A 19602-nucleotide genomic window follows, 5' to 3' on the forward strand; every position below is an offset into this window, starting at 1 on the left:
ATATATATATATGTATATATATATATATATATATATATATATATATATATATATATATATATATATATATATATATATATATATAAATATATATATATATATATATATATATATATATATATATATATATATATATATATATATATATATATATATATATATATATATATATATATATATATATATATATATATATATATATATATATATATATATATATATATATATATATATATTATATATTATATATATATATATATATATATATATATATATATATATATATATATATATATATATATATATATACTATATATATATATAGCATATATATATATATATATATATGTAATTATATATATATATATATATATAATATATTTTTATATTATATATATATATATATGTAATTGCAATAGCCACAATGCCCTTGTAACTTTTTTGATTTTTTTTTTTTTTTGATACGCTTGTCACTACAAAGCCTTAAAATCCAAGTGCAAGAAATATGAAGAAATTCTGATGTGCGGTAATGGGAAACAAACCCTGGTCTGCTAATCAGAATGGTACCTCGTTCTGATTAGCGGACCAGTGTTCGTTTCTTAAAGTACTGATATCTCTCAGCAAGGTGTATTGAGATGAGTTCTGTAATTTCTTCACTTTAATAATGAAATATAACTTATTAAAGATTATAAAAGATCAGTACAAACTAACATGTTACAGTGGTACAGTGAACCCCCCGTATTCACAGGGGATGCGTCCCACACCCCCCGCAAATGGCTAAAATCCGCAAATACTTAAAACCCCTCTAAAAACACTTAGAATTGCCCATTTTGATAGTTTAAACACAGAAAAACCCAGTAAAAAAACCCAGTAAAAATGCATGTACCTGAGTATTTTAATAGTTTTATCACAAAAAGTGCATTTATTCATGAAAATTATATGAAAATACACTAGTTAGTGAATATTTCTCAGTGAAAAATACCATGAATGAGCGAATTTTCCGCGAATAATGGCTAGATATGTTCCACAGAGAATCCCGCGAATGCATGAGTCCACGAATCATGAGAACGCGAATAGGGGGGTTTACTCTATAAACGAAATCACTCTTATAGAGTTGAGTGGAATGGGGAACACGAAAGCGAGGGGAGACGTACTCTCCCTGGTGGTCGTTGCTCGAATCTGCTTCTCCACAGTTGCTCTCCTGGCTCTTGAACCCCTGGATTTCTTGTTATCTGCAATCTCCACCTCCTTCTAGTCCTATTGGAAGGATTTATCTGCAAGGTCTCCCCTTCAAACAGTTGATTGGGAAGGACTGTAGTGGGTGTGATTCAAATCTCTCCTTAGAGGACTTGATTGGAGATGATCTTAGGAGGGGGTGTGAAAGACCCCTCCCTAGAATGTTTGATTGGAGGGTGTTGAAGGACATCACTTTGTCCAGCCCCCAATTTCCTGGAATTTCCATGAAAATGCCTCCTATTGAAGGCAGGGTTATAGAGCTGGTTGATGTTAGCTTTTTGGCGGGGCTGACTCATGACTTGGGTAAGCTAATTGCGAGGCCACAGTTTCCAACTTTTACGATCGGTTTTATTGCTTTTAGGCGCGATACACTCGCTCACTGTTTTGAGTTTGTGCAAGAAGTTTTTACTTCGGTCAGCATATCTTTAGTTCACAGCAATAACAACAGCTTTAAGCATTATCATTGTTCTCTCTGCCTCCCCTTTATTCTCTCTCTCTCTCTCTCTCTCTCTCTCTCTCTCTCTCTCTCTCTCTCTCTCTCTCTCAAATTTCCCTAACATCACTGCATCACAGTCACGCTATCTCACACTGCCCTCAGTGTGACAATAAGAATACAGTTCAAATGGATGACTGCAAATCTACACATAAAACAAAGCACTTATATGATTGCCCATCAAGTAATATTCTCAAAAAATATACAAACTGCACAAACTGTGTCAATGTACTCTCGTGGAGATGGGCTGCTCCATCCCACACCTCTGCCAGTTCACTGCATATAGCCTGTGCTGACTGAGTGTGTTGTGTATCTGTGTGCTCTGAGTATCTTTGTGTCTTGTTTTTAATCTTTGTGTACCTCTTTTAATTGTGCCCTGATTTATATATACAGTATATATTATATACAGATAGATATAGATATACATATATATACAGTATAATATAATATATATATATATATACAGGCAGTCCCGGTTTACTTGTTCCGACATTTATTATATGTTCGGGTTATACGGAAGATATATGGCCCCAAAATGGCAGAATAATCATAATTTGAAGGTTTTTTTGATGTAAAACTCAATAATAATAGTTTACATCGTTTTCAATGCACCCAGAGCATTAAAAGTAAGGTTTTCTTATGATTTTTGACGATTTTACGATGTTATACGATTTTATAAGAACGGAACCCCGTCAGTAAACGGTATATATATATATATATATATAATGTATAGATAGATTGATACAATATATATATATATATATATATATATATATATATATATATATATATATATATATATATATATATATATATATATATATATATATATATATATATATATATATATATATATAATGTATAGATAGATAGATAGATACAATATATATATATATATATATATATATATATATATATATATATATATATATATTATATATATATATATATGATTATCACTTTTGTACATGATTCATTTATCACACATTATCACAAGTGAAGTTCCTCATTGGAGGGGTGGGTAGAGTTCTCGGCTAGCATGCTGTTGGCCCAGCGTTCGATTCCCCGACCGGCCAATGAAGAATTAGAGGAATTTATTTCTGTTGATAGAAATTCATTTCTCGTCATAATGTGGTTCGGATTCCACAATAAACTGTAGGTCCCGTTGCTAGGTAACCAATTGGTTCTTAGCCACGTAAAATAAATCTAATCCTTCGGGCCAGCCCTAGGAGAGCTGTTAATCAGCTCAGTGGTCTGGTTAAACTAAGGTATACTTAACCACAAGTGAAAAATAAGAGACGGGGTGTAGTCCTGACTGGTTTCGACTTTATTTCCAAGGCACTGGAAATAAAGTTGAAACCGGTCAGGACCTGCACCCCGTCTCTTATTTACCAGATACATATGTAATTGTAATAGCCACAATGCCCCCTTAACTTTCTTGAATTCTTTGCGCTTTTTTGGATACGTTTGTCACTACAAAGCCTTAAGATCCAAGTGCAAGAAATATGAAGAAATTCTGATGTGGTAGTCTCTGTAATCGGCAATCCAGTTTTACGGTGCTTGTCTAGCAACAATGATAGCTGGATTTTCAGCTCTGATATGTGCCGATCCCCCACTTAACAGCAGCACCAATCCCTGGCACTGTTATCACTGACTTTTGGTTATTGTCACGCTGTTGGGAATGAAACCCCAACTAATAACTGGGGACTGCTTATATATATATATACAGGCGGTCCCCAGGTTTACGACGGTGGTTCTGTTCTTGCGCCGCGTCGTAACCCGAAAATCGTCGTAAACCGGAAAATCGTTGAAAATCGTAAAAAATCATAAGAAAACCTTACTTTTAATGCTCTGGGTGCATTGAAAATGACGTAAACTGCATTATTATTGAGTTTTACATCAAAAAAACCTTCAAATTATGATTATTCTGCCGTTTTGGGGCCAAATTTCTTCCGTCGGATCGCGTGACGACGCGTCGTAACCCCGAACATGCGTCGTAAGCCGGGAAATAATTTCTGATGAATATATTTGAAAAGCGCCGTAAGTCGGAAAGTAAAACTATGTATGGTATATATATATATATATATATATATATATATATATATATATATATATATATATATATATATATATATATATATATATATATATATATATATATATATATATATATATATATATATATATACAGTGATCCCTCTTCTATCGCGGATAATGGGGACCAGAACCCCCCGCGAAAGGTGAAATCCCGCGAAGTAGCATTGGCCCCTCCCTATGGGTGGTATATATATATAAAACACCCATGTATGAGCAACATTACGTAGGCGAGGTAAGTATAAAAGTGAACAAATGTACTGTACAGGTATACTATTTACAGTACCTTATTTTACGTAAATATATTTACTGTACTGTACAGTACAATAATTATAAAACCTTGTACATACATTCACTCTCTCTCTCTCTCTCTCTCCCTCTCATATGAGACGTACATTACTGTACTGTAATTATAAAACCTTAATTATTATACATTCACTCACTCACTCTCATACGAGACGTTAACACGTATGTTCAATGACAGTAGCGTAATATCTTGAGGTGACAATGACGATGATGAGATACCTGTGCAGTTCGATGAATGTGATGATTAATTGATGACGATGATGGTGTTACTGCACAGGTATAATGAGGCCTTTACGTCAGTTCAGGAAGCGCCTCATCGTCAGATATCGGCGCTGGATCGTCACCATTTTCTTCCGAAAGAGGCGAAGAAGCTCGTGTTGGCGGTGAAGAGGCTCCCACTTCACTCATAGATGCTTCAGGTTCACTCGGAGGCACTGATGGTGTAGCTGGGGTTTTTACCTTGGTGAAGAACATGGTGATTGGTAGTTGTTGTCGTTGTTTTTTCTTCTGCTGTAAAATGCCCTTGTACAAGGGCATAACCCTGTCAACACGGTTCCTAAACTCGACAGCAAATTGTTGCATTGCCCTTGCCATGTTGCACAATTGTTGCAGGTTCTCCAGGGTAAGGCCACGCTCTTCAATGTCTTCGTCTTCGTCTTCTTGGTTTTCTTCTTCACTCGCAGACTTCATCTCAACGCGGTCTTCATCTGTCAGTGGGTCCGAGTGGGCATCGATAAGACCGTTGACGTCATCTTCCGTCATGTCGATGAATCCTTCATTGTTGATGATGTTAGCCAATTTCACCGCCTTCTGCACCGCCGAGTGATGAATTTCGTCAGGAGTAAAGCCTTTACAATCATGAACCACGTCAGGCCATAATTTCTTCCAGGCAGCATTTATGGTCTCGGTTTTCATGTCCTTCAATGCTCGCTGGATATTACACAAGCATGACGCAGTGTCGTAGTTATGCCAGTACTTTTTCACACTGAAGTCTTCGGTATCGTCGTCAAGTGCAGTGATGAGGCCCTCCTAGTGCAGCAGATTGCTGTAAAAATCGTTCAGATAGTGAAACAAGCATGAAATTTGGCACAAACATTCCTAAGACTACGCTCTCTTAGAAAAGGGCGCTAGCCACCTGAAAATCCAAGATGGCGGCTATTTTTCAAAATGGCCACCATCTATGTTGAGATTCACTGGTTTGGGAGCATCTATTGGATGGAATATGCCAGTTTTTTTTTTTTTAAACCTCGACTTTTAGGTTATAAAAATGTTCCATACCACACATTTTATTGAAAACCCTTACTAAATGAATTGTAACCAAGATGGCGTACAAAATGGTTGCCATAAAAGTTTTTTTCTATCCACAGCGCTAGCAGACATAGAGACCAACTGTTTTTATTTAATGGTATATTCATGTGATCAGACAGTTTAACTAATATGCTATTTTCAACTGAAATAGTAATGGTATGGTCACACAACATTGTGTCTAAGACTGTAACCATAAAAAGAAAAGAAGAGAAATACGGACTAAACACAACCAATCTATGTATAGGTCTCTCAACCTACACCTTTGAAAAATTCGAGGATAAGAAGGTAGGCATAGCATGACACGTTGGATGCTCAAGCTAGATTATCTACTGAAGAGAGGGCAATATTTATCTAGACTTCACATTTGCAAGTGCACAGAGCTGTGCAGGGAAGACCCAGCTTGTAGCACTTGCACCTTTCCCGACAGCCTGCTTTGCATCCACATTTGGTAAGCTGTTGGCAACTCTTGGCTAAGGGCGAGTTGGTTGTCCAGAGGACTTGCCATGCTTCACCAGACTTTTGCCATCCCCACTCAGCAGGGTTCTCTGGCTGTGGCTGACACTGGGTGGCCTGCCCCCACACACAACCAGCCTGGTACGCAGCACGCTTGGTGTGTTGGAGGAGAGCTCCCTGGTTGGTGGAATGGCCTCATATGCCCTTTGTTTTCTGGCAAACATATCAAGTCTAGCCTCATCCACAGTGCCAGCAGTGCTGGATCTTTCATACATAAGTATGACAAACCTCTCCAGGACCTTCAGGTCACTCTCTTCCACTCTGAGAGGGTAGTGACTCAGTTTGGAGAACACAGTGGAGGCCTCTGGAAAGATGTTCCATGTCTGCCAGGCGGTCTTCTTGCCCTTGCTCCGAAGGCTGACACTGTATCACAGCCTGTGAACGCATGGAAGAAGAGCATGCCATTCACCTTCTCCTGGCCCAGAGTTGCACAGGTCATGCACAGCAATCCAGCGCAGGCTCTGGCCTTGGCCAAATGCCACCCATAGCTTCTCTAGCCCTAGATTGTGGAGAGTGGAGAAAGCACTGACTGCAACGACAAGAACATCTGTGTCATTTGCTTTAACCGTGATGGTCTTGGCTCCATGTTCTGTGGCATATTTGGCATGGAGAAAGATGTGGGTGTCAGCTTCCTCATGAGAGCACTTTTCCAGTCCCTGAAGACTAGCCTCATGAGTGCTGAGGACAGCAGACCCTTTCGTGGCAATGACAACATTTGTGGCAGACATCTGGGCAACTTTGTCTGCCAGGAACTGGAACAACTCTGTCTTGTTGGCATCGTGTCTTAGGAAATTGCGCCAGTTGGATGGAATTGTGTTCTTGTCTGTCACCTTGCGCCTTCCTCCTTGACCACGTTGGAGCCTGGTCTCAGCTTTGAGGCTGGATGTATTGTATACATCAAATACAAGATGTGATGATGTGTACTTGCTGCTATAGGATTGTATCACAGGCAAGAAGTCGCAAAGTGCATAGCCCTCAAAGGTCTTTCCTTTCTTTTGGTGGCAAGGCATGGACCAAAGCTGATCCATCTACAATGAGGACATCAGTCTTTGGTTCTTTGTCTTCTAGTGTAACATGACTCTCCAGGACCGAGGTCAGCTGAGACTTCTGACATGTGTACAGCCTACCACCCTCACTAAGGGAAGCTGGGAATGTTTGATTCTCGTTTGTGAATGTGTCCAGCAATTCAGGCACCGACCTCACTTTCAGGTGCAAACTTTAGTTGCTGTCTTTCCTGTCCAGTGTTCTCCTTGGTGGGGTGCTGAAATATGGAGATGCTAGTTCCATGGAAGGAGGTAGTGGCAGTAGTTGCAGATGGGTTGTGGTCGATGTTGTCCATCACTGCAGTGGTGAACAACCCTTTTCGCAGTACTGGGGACAGACCACACCCTCCTCCACATATTTGCTAACTGTGGCATCTCCTAACTGTGCAGAGACCTCCAGTACTCTGTCATAAGAGATACTGAGGCCATACTGATGTAGCATTTCAACCAGGTTTCTCTTCCTGGTTTTGGCATAGACTGAGAGTCCCATGTAGACTGGGAATGGTGTTTCTCTGTCTTTGGAGTGTCTATGAGTTGTTGCTCCCTCTTTGTATCGGGAGTAGCAGTTGAAGTGCATGAGCTGTGCAATGGCCTGGTCTGACTTTGATGCTCCAAATCGTAACTTTGACTTGATGTCAGCCCCATGCTCAACCATCCCTACAAACTGGAGCAGGAGAGGAGGCACAGAATTTCGTACACAAGCCTCAGAAAATGTGCCATCAAACCGTGACTGATGATCAAGTATAGACTTTCTGAGAATATTTGCTGCTTTAGCAATGATAACTGCCTCTGAAAGATCAGATGATTGAGCAAGTGCTTTTCCCACATCCTTTTGAAATGCAAGTAATACATCTCTGCCAGATTTATGAGCCTCAAGTTCTGGAATTTCTGCCAGAAGTTTGTCTTTGAGTCTCGTGGAATTTACACTTGGTGACTCTACACCTAATTGTTCCAGACGTTGTTGGTAGAGGTGGCAAATATCTGCCAGCCGAAATGTGACTGGATCATCTGAACAAAGGTTGTTTTCAACAATGTATGTCATCAGTTCTGACAGAACTAGTGGATACACATCTGATTCTGACTCAGTGCTACCTTGGTCTTTCTCAAGGCTCCTCAGGTAGGACCTTTTTCTGTTGTAGAGGGCACAAAGACAGGCATGGTGATACTTAAACTCCTGTGCAATGACATCCCCACCAGTCAACTTAGCAAGGAGCTTGCCATCACTAAGTATCTCTGCACATTCACGCAATTTCAAGTCAAGGCCCTTAGTACTAGCCTGTCTGAGATCAGATGCAGGTGCCACTTTCTCACAGAAAATGCAAACTTCATTGTCATGACTGGTTCGGGCGCAGTTTTGCACGACTAGTCTCAGTGTTGCTGGTCTGGTCATTGGATTGTCGCTTTCTTGCACGGTCCAGTTTAGTGTTGTTAAACAACAAGCGACAGTTCACATGGTATTTTTGCTGCATTTTTCCTGAGAGTGGCCTCTATGCCATCACCTTCATCCAGCCTTGCTGGATCCATTATCAGTGGCATTTCATTAATTTCACTGAACATGGGAATGTTCCTTGCCAGCATTGTGTACCCATCATGGTCTAGGACATGATGACTTGGAGGTGATGTCAAGTGCTCACCTCTTTTGTCCTTCTGACAAAGACAACACAAACTCCAGTTTGTTTTTCTACTGCTCAATATTGGATTGGCATCACATTCTGCCATGATTTCACTTTTGATTAAGGCCGAGGGGTTATCCTTTACCACCTTAAACAAAGCACACATTCCTGTATGGGATTCAACTAGGTTCGGTCTCCCTACACCTAGCCCGATCATTCATCCAGTGCCATTTAAGTCCCGTGTGATCTGTACACCATCCGGGTAAGTACATGAACCATCATGTACAGCCCCCATACCCTTGGCTCGGCTCTCCGCGCTGGCACATCCTGTCTATTCAGGTGCGGCTATCTAACTATAGCTGGTCTGGGGCTGTTAGAAAGCATTTGGGACACTAAACTAAACTATACTACAACTACTAGTCTAAGACTACAGGATTAGTAAAGCTGGATTAGCTGGCACTGAACCCCATGCTGAGTTACACAGCAGTGATGTCACCAGTGTGCCCTGGTTGTGTGCAGACATACACTCTTTTACATTTATTAATTTTCCTTCAAAATTGATGAGTTATTCGAAAGAGATGGCCTCATTAGGATCTAAAACCACAGAAACCAAGATCCATGCTTAAAACGATAATTGTTGAACGGGCATTATTTCTCATTATAATTATTGTTTCTACCTTTTCTTGGCAGCCATATAGCCCCCATATTTAAAGGTAAACTGTACTGGGAAGCTACAGAAACATAATATTCACAAGAAATAGTATGGAAGAGCTTTACCATATTGCTAGAAGCAAATACATGCCATTCTAGTGAAAATTAGCCAAAATCTGTCGATACGCCATCTTGCCGCCATATTAAATTTTTTGCGTGGCCAGCGCCCTTTTCTGATAGAGGGAACTTTAAAGAGCACTTGTGCAAAATTTCATGCTTGTTTCACTATCTGAACGATTCTTATGAAATATGCAATTATCTGCTGCACTATCCATCGTTGAACGCGTGTAGAGTGCCTTAAAGGCACGAATAACACCTTGATCCATCGGCTGGATTAAAGATGTGGTGTTAGGGGACAGAAACTTGATCTGAACCCCATCATATTCCAAGTTCTTTGCATGGCCTCCTGCACAGTCCATCAAGAGAAGGACCTTAAAGGGTAGTCATTTCTCAGCCAGATAGAGCTTCACCTGGGGAATGAAGCAATGGAGGAACCATTCGATGGTCAGGGCTTTCGTTATCCAGGCCTTAGAGTTATTCATCCAATACATGGGGAGCAGAGCCTTATTTTTGTTTTTTAAGGCCCGTGGATTTTTGGCCTTATAAATAAGGCCTGGCTTAATCATAAAGCCTGCAGCATTGCCACACATGATGAGTGTGACACGGTCCTTGTGGGCCTTGAAGCCTGCCCTCTTCACTTCATCCTTGAAGAGGAATGTTCGAGAAGGCATCCTCTTCCAAAAGAGACCTGTCTCGTCCATGTTAAAGACTTGCTCAGGGAGGTAGCCACCATCACTGATGAGTTTAGGGAACACATCCTCCACGAAACGACGAGCACCTTCGGTGTCAGCAGAGGCAGCCTCACCATACAAAGGCATGCTTTTGAGGCCAAACCTTTTTTGAAATTTTTCAAACCAGCCTTTGCTGGCTTCAAAGTCTCGTCTTCGAGCAGCCGAATCACTCGTGGCACCGCTAGTACTGGGTTGAGGGTCGTCAGGATCTTCTTCAGCGCCTTCTTCAGCATCTCCTTCGTCATCGTCACCGGGCAAGGTTTTATCGTAGAGAGATTTAGCCTTTGTTCTGATCATATTACTGTCCAAACTCACATTTTTTTTTCTGCCATCAGCAACCCACAAGGCTAATGCAGATTCCACTTTCACTATTCTCTTATTACTCACAGTTATCACACATTTCACTTCTCTGTTGAAGCTTATTTCATCGCTTTTGCGGATGTTAACTTCCTCCTTCTTTATATAGCGCACTGTCAATTCATTCACGCCATAATGGCGTGCTACCGCGGCATAGCTTTTGCCCTCTTTTAACATGTCTAAAAGTTTGACCTTTTCACTAAAGAACCTTTTGCAGGGGCACGGCGTTTAGGAGGCATTGTAAGGGCACGACAAGTTAACTTTTAACAACACACAACACAAAATGCGCGCGATACAGTACACTTGAGAGCGTCTACAGCACAAGAGTGGCAACGAGAGGGATCCAGCAGGGGAAGAAGCTGCGTGATGATGCAATGATGCGCAGCCAGTCAGCTCACGGGTTACATCCACTTGTGCTCTCATTGGTTGATCTCGCACCGGGAACCAATCACATGCCTTGTCCGAGTGCCCGTGGTTTATATATGAAGCTTCCAGTCCTTGCGTGTCGGTCTCGCAAGCTGTTCTCCTCACGTAACATAATGAAACATTGCTGTTTTCCACAATATGGCTACTGATATGGTGGTACTTTTTAATTTTAATTTTTCGATGAATATTTCTGAAAAATCCGCGGTGCAATGAAGCCGGCAAAGTTGAAGCGCGATGTGGAGAGGGATCGCTGTATATATCTGTAGCTATCTATCTATATATATATATCACACATTACCACAGGTGATAAAAAGGTCGAAACTGGTCAGGACTACACCCCGTCTCTTATTTTTCACTTGTGGTTAAGTATACCTTAGTTTAACCAGACCACTGAGCTGATTAACAGCTCTCCTAGGGCTGGCCCGAAGGATTAGATTTATTTTACGTGGCTAAGAACCAATTGGTTACCTAGCAACGGGACCTACAGCTTATTGTGGAATCCGAACCACATTATGACGAGAAATGAATTTCTATCTCCAGAAATAAATTCCTCTAATTCTTTATTGGCCGGTCGGGGAATCGAACACTGGGCCAATAGCGTGCTAGCCGAGAACTCTACCCACCCCTCCAATGAGGAACTTCACTTGTGATAATGTGTGATAAATGAATCATGTACAAAAGTGATAATCATATATATATATATATATATATATATATATATATATATATATATATATATATATATATATATATATATATATATATATATATATATATATATATATATATATATATATATATATATATATATATATATATATATATATATATAAAATATAATATAACTATGTAACTATATATATCTTTATGTATCTATATATATAAATATACATACACACACACATATATATATATATATATATATATATATATATATATATATATATATATATATATATATATATATATATATATATATATATATATATATATCAGGGCACAATTAAAAGAGGTACACAAAGATTAAAAACAAGACACAAAGATACTCAGAGCACACAGATACACAACACACTCAATCAGCAGAGGCTATATGCAGTGAACTGGCAGAGGTGTGGGATGGAGCAGCCCATCTCCACAAGACAGATCTTTGAGGGGTGCAGCCAGTGAGGTCCAAGGTAAATGATTGCACTCCAGGATTGGCTGGTTTGCAAACGACAGCCAACAGTGTGTCGAGTAGCATTGCGCCTGGGTATACAGTATCAGCATCCGTCCCAAGATGTATTTTCCTTTGCTAGAGCTTTGCGTTTCGCTTGGCCTGTGTAGAACATTAAAAAAAATACATTTTATTGATATTTTTCTCTTTACATTTATTTATTACAGTACTGTAATATTTGAAAAATAGTAAATCTTTTTTTATCATTAAAAAATGTATTTAGTCATGACAATATAGCCTGAAAATAGAATGACTGACAGGTTCCGGAGACAAACATAGTCCTGTCATTCTACAAACTACCTACATATTTTAGACATGCTCTACTATCATCCTAAAACACTTTAATATCATTTCAAAATAATCTTACAACAGCAAAATATCAATAAAATGTACAGTATGCACAGAATACCAGTTTTGATATGCACACTGCCATGTACGTATATATGTACTGTATATGATGTGCAAATGACCCAGCATCTCGGTTCACTGCAAATGCCTCTAGTGTTGCTTACGTATATGTCAGTGCGTACTTCGCAGATCTTTTTAAATAGAGCCCTAAGATGCCTCCTAAATGTCCTGCTTCTTCTACAGCACCTGGACAAGAGCCTAAATGCCAAAGGAAGATCATGACTTAACAGAAGATAGACATTATTGTAATGTTAAGAGAGGGCAAAAATCAAAGGAGAAGTAGCTGCCCGTTACGGCGTGACAGAAAGTGCCATTGTCTTTATCGAGAAGGCATACAAAGATGGTAGAATCCTTGTGATGGCCCTTGGTGGAGAAGAACTCGCTGCCCTCATTCATGTACTCTCTATCCCCCGGACGGAGCAGGATTTAGAAGAATTTAAAGGTCTATACCAGATTTTGAGGAAAGCCAAGGGAGTTGCAGGTGATGATAGAGGCATGGGATGATTCTAGGGAAAGCTTCACTAATTTTTCAAATGGCTTTAACCCTTACGGGACGGATTGAGCCTCAGTGTGAAGTAAAACAGGTTTGGGGAAGTCGACGGATTGAGCGTCAGTGTGAAACAGAATTACGCACCACTGTTATGGTAATGATTCGAAATAGAGGTGCCAATACTTCTATATGCTATGAATTCACTAATGACAACTTTTATACAGACGTGAGAGTTAGGCCAGTATCAGTAATGCTTGTGACTTCAAGGGGGAAAGTACTGCATCTCTCTCTCACATGAGTCTTTTTGTAAATTTGCTTGTAAATATATGGAGGGGTTGCTGTTGTTTTAGTTTTTGTCTTTTACGATAGTATGTCAGTTGTAAATGTTTAGTATGTCAGTTGTAAATGTAATTTTACGAAGAAAATTGCAAAGAAATATTAGAAAAAGCATGTAAAAGTAAAAAAAAAAAGTTACTGAATCTTCCTTCTTGTAAATTTACATGAATATTTTTCAGCAAATATGCAAAAAATTTGTTACTGCTTTTATTTCTTACCTGTTTTGATATTGTGTGAGTAGTAATAATAATTTTACAAAATACAAATTTATTTATTAGAAAAAACATATATAAGTTGGTAAAATTTACAATTGTCTTGTAAATGATGCCCCACAACCCCTGTAAATAGTCATTTTCAACTTCTCGTGGAAGGTAGGGAAAAATTTTTTAGAATTTTTTTATTTATACAGTGTAAATGTACGTGTCATTCTCTTTCCATTGATGTGATCTTTTTTTTTATTTTGGCAACCTCAAAGTTTCCCCTGTCTGGGGTGTTGCACATTGATAAATTATGCCGTCCCTTAAGGGTTAATGATCTCATGAAGCCCTATCATAACACCTTTGTGAGAATGTACAAGTACCTGAACATGATGGCGCCTCCTGAAACCCCTGATGAAGTGCCTCTTGAAGAAGGGGAAGAGGCACCCCCAGAGATGTAACACTCTGCTTTGCTGTGCAGTCATTCATTCCTTCATCAGACTGCACAGCTGATTCATCATCATTGTCACCATCATCTTCAGTCAGCATTGATCACTGGTGAGTACAGTGCCCATATGATTTATGCACATAATTTTAATATTGAATATCTTTAATGTGCATCTCTCTCTCTCTCTCTCTCTCTCTCTCTCTCTCTCTCTCTCTCTCTCTTGTGAATTACATACTAATGTTTCCCCTGTAAAAGAAAATGGGATGGCTTGAATAGTAACTGTATGAAAGAAAATGTGCATCCCTGAATACAGTATAGGGGCACTTGATTAGGTTTCACACATAGCTGTAAGCCACAAATATATTTTTAAGGGTAATGTAAGATTTCATTGAAATATTATTAAAGTGTTTTAGGATGATAATTGAAGGCATATTTGGTGTTTGAACTATTAAAATGGGAAGTTATAAGCAGTTTTAGAGGGGGTTGTTGGTGTTTGAACTATTAAAATAGGTAGTTATAAGAGTTTTTTGAGGGATGTGTCAAGTATTCGCAGATTTTAGCTGTTCACAAATGGTTGTGGTCTCTATCCCCTGCAAATCCCCGGGATTGACTGTAATTTGTTTTTTTACTTGGTGTACAAATGAGAACCTTCTATACACTTTAATCCCTGCTCAGTTCCTGTGGTTGAAGAGAAAGTGAGCAGTGACGAATGGTGAGAGAGGAGAGTTTCCCCACCCACCCTCAATCTCCATCAGTTAATTATCTTGTTACCAAGTTTTAACGATCAGTTCTCGCTTGCATTGAAGGATACTCATATATACCAAAGGCTTTGGTTTGTATACTTATGACAAATACAAATGACTTTCAAAATGTTTAGTATTATATCTCCAAGCCTTTTGTCTCCTTTGAAGAATTGTCATTGATTTTAAATCATTGTTAAAATACAGTATATTTGCAGGTGGATGTTCTTTTGCTTTAGACACCAATTCCATTGAAAAAAGTCTAAGAAAGAAAATACAAAGTTTGTGATTGGCAGGTTCAGGAAATATTCATTGAGTACCCAAAGATGGTGAGTATAGTATTGCATCAGATTATTCTGTTAGAATTTATCTTTTTCTCCCTAAATGGCATGACTTATTCCTATGTTCCCAGTGCTGGTTGAAGTTATTGTTTCTGTCAGTTAGCTGTATGTATGCTAATTGGTTTTACTTAAGGAATCAAGGATAATTTTATAATTCCTAGAAAACTTTATGAAGAAACAAAGAGAAACATGATGTTCAGTATGGTGTACAATTTTGTAATTTTGATCAAATTGCTGTCCAGTATGTTACAATTGTAGGGAAATATTTTGTTATCAATAGAAGAATTCACCAAAGGGATTTGTTATCAATAGAAGAATTCACCAAAGGGAGCTCACATAATCGCTTGTCTCAGATGGCAATGATTAGCTAATTTTTTTTATACCGATGAGTGTTTTTCTTATTATTTGGTGCCATTATTTTCTTCAGTTTTACTCCTATTGTGAATAATGACTGCAAAGTAATTTTGTATTTTTTAAGATCATAGTATTCAAATACAGTAATCTCTCGATTATCTGGATTAATAGAGCAAGGCCCTGTTTGATAAGGGCAACATCTGGATAAGCACAAGTAAAACAACCCTTATGGATGTGAAATGGCTATTCTTTACCCTTCCTCCCCCTACCTTGTCAATACCACATAACCGTAAACACTAATATGCTTGTGAACATCAACCATCACACTTTAAACTGAAAACTATACAAAAAGCAATTATCTACCTTATTTTCCTATACAGTATTTGTAACAAAATATTTACAGGCAGGCCCCGGTTATTGGCGGGATTCTGTTCCCGATGGCATGATAATAACTGAAAATTGGTGATAACAGCACAAATCAGTGCCAATAACCGGAAATCGGCGCTGATAACCAGAGATCAGCACATATCAGCGCCGAAAACGGGCGATCAGCACCAAAAAGTGGAGATTGGCGCATATCGGTGCTGAAAGTTCCGTTAGTATCACTTGACAAGTGCCGTAAAACCCGATCGCCAATAACTGGGGACTGCCTGTGCTGTGTAAATGCACTTAAAAAAAAAAGCAAATGCCTTTTTTCTTATATGCAACATGCAACACGGCAGGTTATACACAATTTTATTTCATTTTACTCAAACACTTTTAAAGGTCGTCTTACACAAAAAAAACGTACAAACTTCTCTGTCACCTACTGTGAGTAGGTTTACAGGTCCTCTTCCACCTCCTCCCCCACCTCCAGATTGACTGTGTCATTGAGACTGGCATCATCATCATCATCTTCCTCTGCCTTCAGTGACTCCCAGGTGACATTAAGTGGTGAAGTAGCTGGCAGAGGCATAGAGATGCCCAGGTCAGGGTTATTAAAGTGGAGCAGTGACGCATCAGATTCTTGCTGAAGGAGCTCCACATATCAATGAAGACTGCAGACCTGCTCGCCTGCTGTTCTATGCTGAATGAATGCGTTACCGAAGAAGTGGATGGTGATTGGCTTGGGTGCACAGGGGTTTTGAAACAGTCTCATCGTTGTTGCCATCGTCTTCAGGTGCTTCTTCATCACCACCAGCAACTACAGCAGCTGGCAGCCAAGGTCACCACCATGTCATCAAGCCACTCCTGTACATTATCCTCCTCAACGTTGTTGCTCCAGTCGTGAGTTGGGCACGTACATTGAACCCCTAGAAGGCCATCATGCCCTCGTGTCCATTCAGCATAAAGTTCTGGGCATGGTTTATGGTCTCTGTGGTAACATCCCTCCAAGACTCTGCAAGTTGTAGATGGCAGACTTCAGCGAATACTTTTGAAGATCCTCCAATGTCCATTCCCTCCTTGTATCCAAACCTTGTTCCTTCTCCTCCTCGTCCTCCAATACTATCATCACCTCCTCCTGGAATATCCTCATTTATAGCTGTTTTGTTGCAACAATAACACCTTGGTACATTGGCTGAACAAGTACAGTCATATTATGTGGCAAATAGGCAGATACATGACCCTTAGGCTATATGACCTTCTCACCAACGAACTGGGCTGTATTAGGATGCACAGGTGCATTGTCCATTAGGAGCTAAGCCTTCACCTGATGTCTAGCAGTGCCAAGGTCCTGTGTCTGGTGACGAATAACCTCCTTGCAAAAATGGTTATGGAATCAATTGGTTACAATTTTGGAGGTGAATCAAGCATTGGCCAAATGATACCAAATCACGGAGCCTGTCCAGGTGAACCAAGTCTTGGCCTAATGATACCAAATCAAGAGGAGCCTGTCCATCAACCCATGTGGGACACATGATTGCTTTTCATGTCAAATTACCACTGATTTGCAGTGATCCCCACCAGTAGCATTTGCACCTGAAAAAGCGGAAATGCGTTGCCTGGAAAGCTTTTGACCTGTTAAATTCTTGTCCTCATCAGCCAAGGTGGTAATGAGTAAGGAGCAGTAGATTAGATCAGTTTCGTCAGTGTGTAGATTTGCCGTAAAACAATGCCTTCTTTTAACATCAAATCTTGTTATGTCTGGCAGATTTCCTGTGTTCCTTCCTAGGATGAATCCTAACCTTTACCATGAGTCTCCATGTTAGAAATCCCATCCCCCTGATCCCAACCCCGATGAGGTTAGGGGCTTGGGATCCACTGCAGGGAAGTATGCTCTTTTATGCCTCCTCTCTCTGTTGTGGATTCAACTGAACATTGGGACCTTTAACTCCTTTACTCCTCCTCCTCCTGTAAATTTTCCACTTCCCTTCTTCCTCTTTTGCTTACAACCTTGGCATGGTATTGGGTTACTGAATTCACTGCTGTTTTAGCTTGATGAAGGGTGGAGTTGGACGGCATGCCGCTCCACTTGTAAAACTAGAGTACCCGACGTGGTCAAGCGAGGGGAAATATTTATGTCAAACCATGCCCTCAGTGCTGGGTCCGATCTCGACGGACTGATGACCCTTCAGTCACTGTGGGTGTGGTGTATATTCAGGTGAGGATCCCAGGGTAGTTACCACTGTGGGTAGCAGTACAGTAAATCCCCCGTATTTGTGGGGGATGCGTACCAGACCCCCCCGCTAATAGTTAAAATCCATGAATAGTTAACACCCCCCCTCCTCTAAAAACACTCATAACTGCCTATCTTGAAAGTTCAGATACCAAATTTATACTTAAAAAAATCATCCTACATCAAATATACCCTAAATTATTATCTTATTACTGTATTAACCTTTGAAATTATATTTTTATTAATATCATTACAAAGTCATCTTAAACATTACTACCTTTAAAAATATATACATACATACTTCTAACCCTTCCAGCCAACAGAAAGATAGAGTTACCATTAATTTATATTCAGCCAGTACAAGCAAAAGAGAGAGAGTGAGTTTATCTCTAATCCATTTCTCTTTAAGCGACTGACAACCAAAAGATGTTTGTGTTTTATCTTCCAAAGAAGTACCTTTATGTTTTTAAAACACTATGAATTAAGTATCTATTTATCTAGTTATCTATTTATTTATCACATTCTATCCTTTGGCCAGAGAGAGAGAGATTTTTCAGTATATACTTTGTAGTGGTTGGCAACGCTGACCACCCAACCCTGGCTGTCAGGTTACTTGACATATTTGACAGGTTCACCCTCCCCCATGATCTCCAAAACTCATTATTATTATTATTATTATTATTATTATTATTATTATTATTATTATTATTATTATTATTATCATATCTTATTAATATTCAAAAATTAGTACTTATAATTAGGGTAAATCAGTTATTATCATAAAAATATTCTCTCATCTCAGTAAGAGAGAGAGAGAGAGAACTGAAATAGGAGGGGAGAAAGAGAGAGAGAAACATTACGTGTTATTTCATCTTGTTACATATTATTTAATCTTGCAGTATTATTATTGTTATTATTATTATTATTATTATTAATCTTAATAATACTTGAAAATTAGTAAATCATTATTTTATCATGAAAAATTTATTTAGTCATGAAAATAACATCGAAATACACTAATTAGTGAATATTTCTTGACAAAAAACCCGCAAATGGGCGAGTTTTCCCGTGAATAATTTTTAGATAGGTTCCACAGAAAATCCCGCAATTCACTGAGTCCGCGAATCATGAGCCTGCGAATCCAGGGGGTTTGCTGTATTGCTCTGCCCCTAGTTGGGCCTCCCTGGTGAGAGGGACCTCATCCTGGATGAGTTTAGTATACCTTAGTTTAACCAGACCACTGAGTTGATTAACAGCTCTCCTAGGGCTGGCCTGAAGGATTAGATTTATTTTACATGGCTAAGAACCAATTGGTTACCTAGCAATGGGACTACAGCTTATTGTGGAATCCGAACCACATTATACCGAGAAATGAATTTCTGTCACCAGAAATAAATTACTCTAATTCTTCATTGGCCAGTCGGAGATTCGAATGCGGGCCCAGCAGAGTGCTAGCTGAGAACAGTACCTACCCGTTCAATGAGGAACTAATCGAAATTTATAAAAACCGTTATATGGCGAAACTTACAAACCTCCCTACAACTTCTAGGATGGCAGTGGACTGTTCAAAAGAAAACAAATTCATGAA

The 19602-nt window shown here is 39.2% G+C and overlaps 1 protein-coding gene and 1 long non-coding RNA gene across 5 annotated transcripts in view; one reads left to right on the top strand and one right to left on the bottom strand.

Annotated features, from left to right (window-relative positions):
• The window catches only part of LOC136842599 (peptidyl-prolyl cis-trans isomerase-like 3), a 341106-nt gene that overhangs the window by 172125 nt on the left and 149379 nt on the right, over positions 1 to 19602 (bottom strand). The window lies entirely within an intron of this gene.
• Positions 1 to 19602, top strand: part of LOC136842600 (uncharacterized) — a 163546-nt gene that overhangs the window by 52379 nt on the left and 91565 nt on the right. For both annotated transcript variants that reach the window (XR_010854278.1, XR_010854277.1), the window contains one exon: positions 14942 to 15052. This is a non-coding gene — a long non-coding RNA (uncharacterized lncRNA). The remainder of the gene's footprint in view (positions 1 to 14941; positions 15053 to 19602) is intronic.

Source organism: Macrobrachium rosenbergii, chromosome 10 (assembly GCF_040412425.1).
Source record: "Macrobrachium rosenbergii isolate ZJJX-2024 chromosome 10, ASM4041242v1, whole genome shotgun sequence".
Lineage (NCBI taxonomy): Eukaryota > Metazoa > Arthropoda > Malacostraca > Decapoda > Palaemonidae > Macrobrachium > Macrobrachium rosenbergii.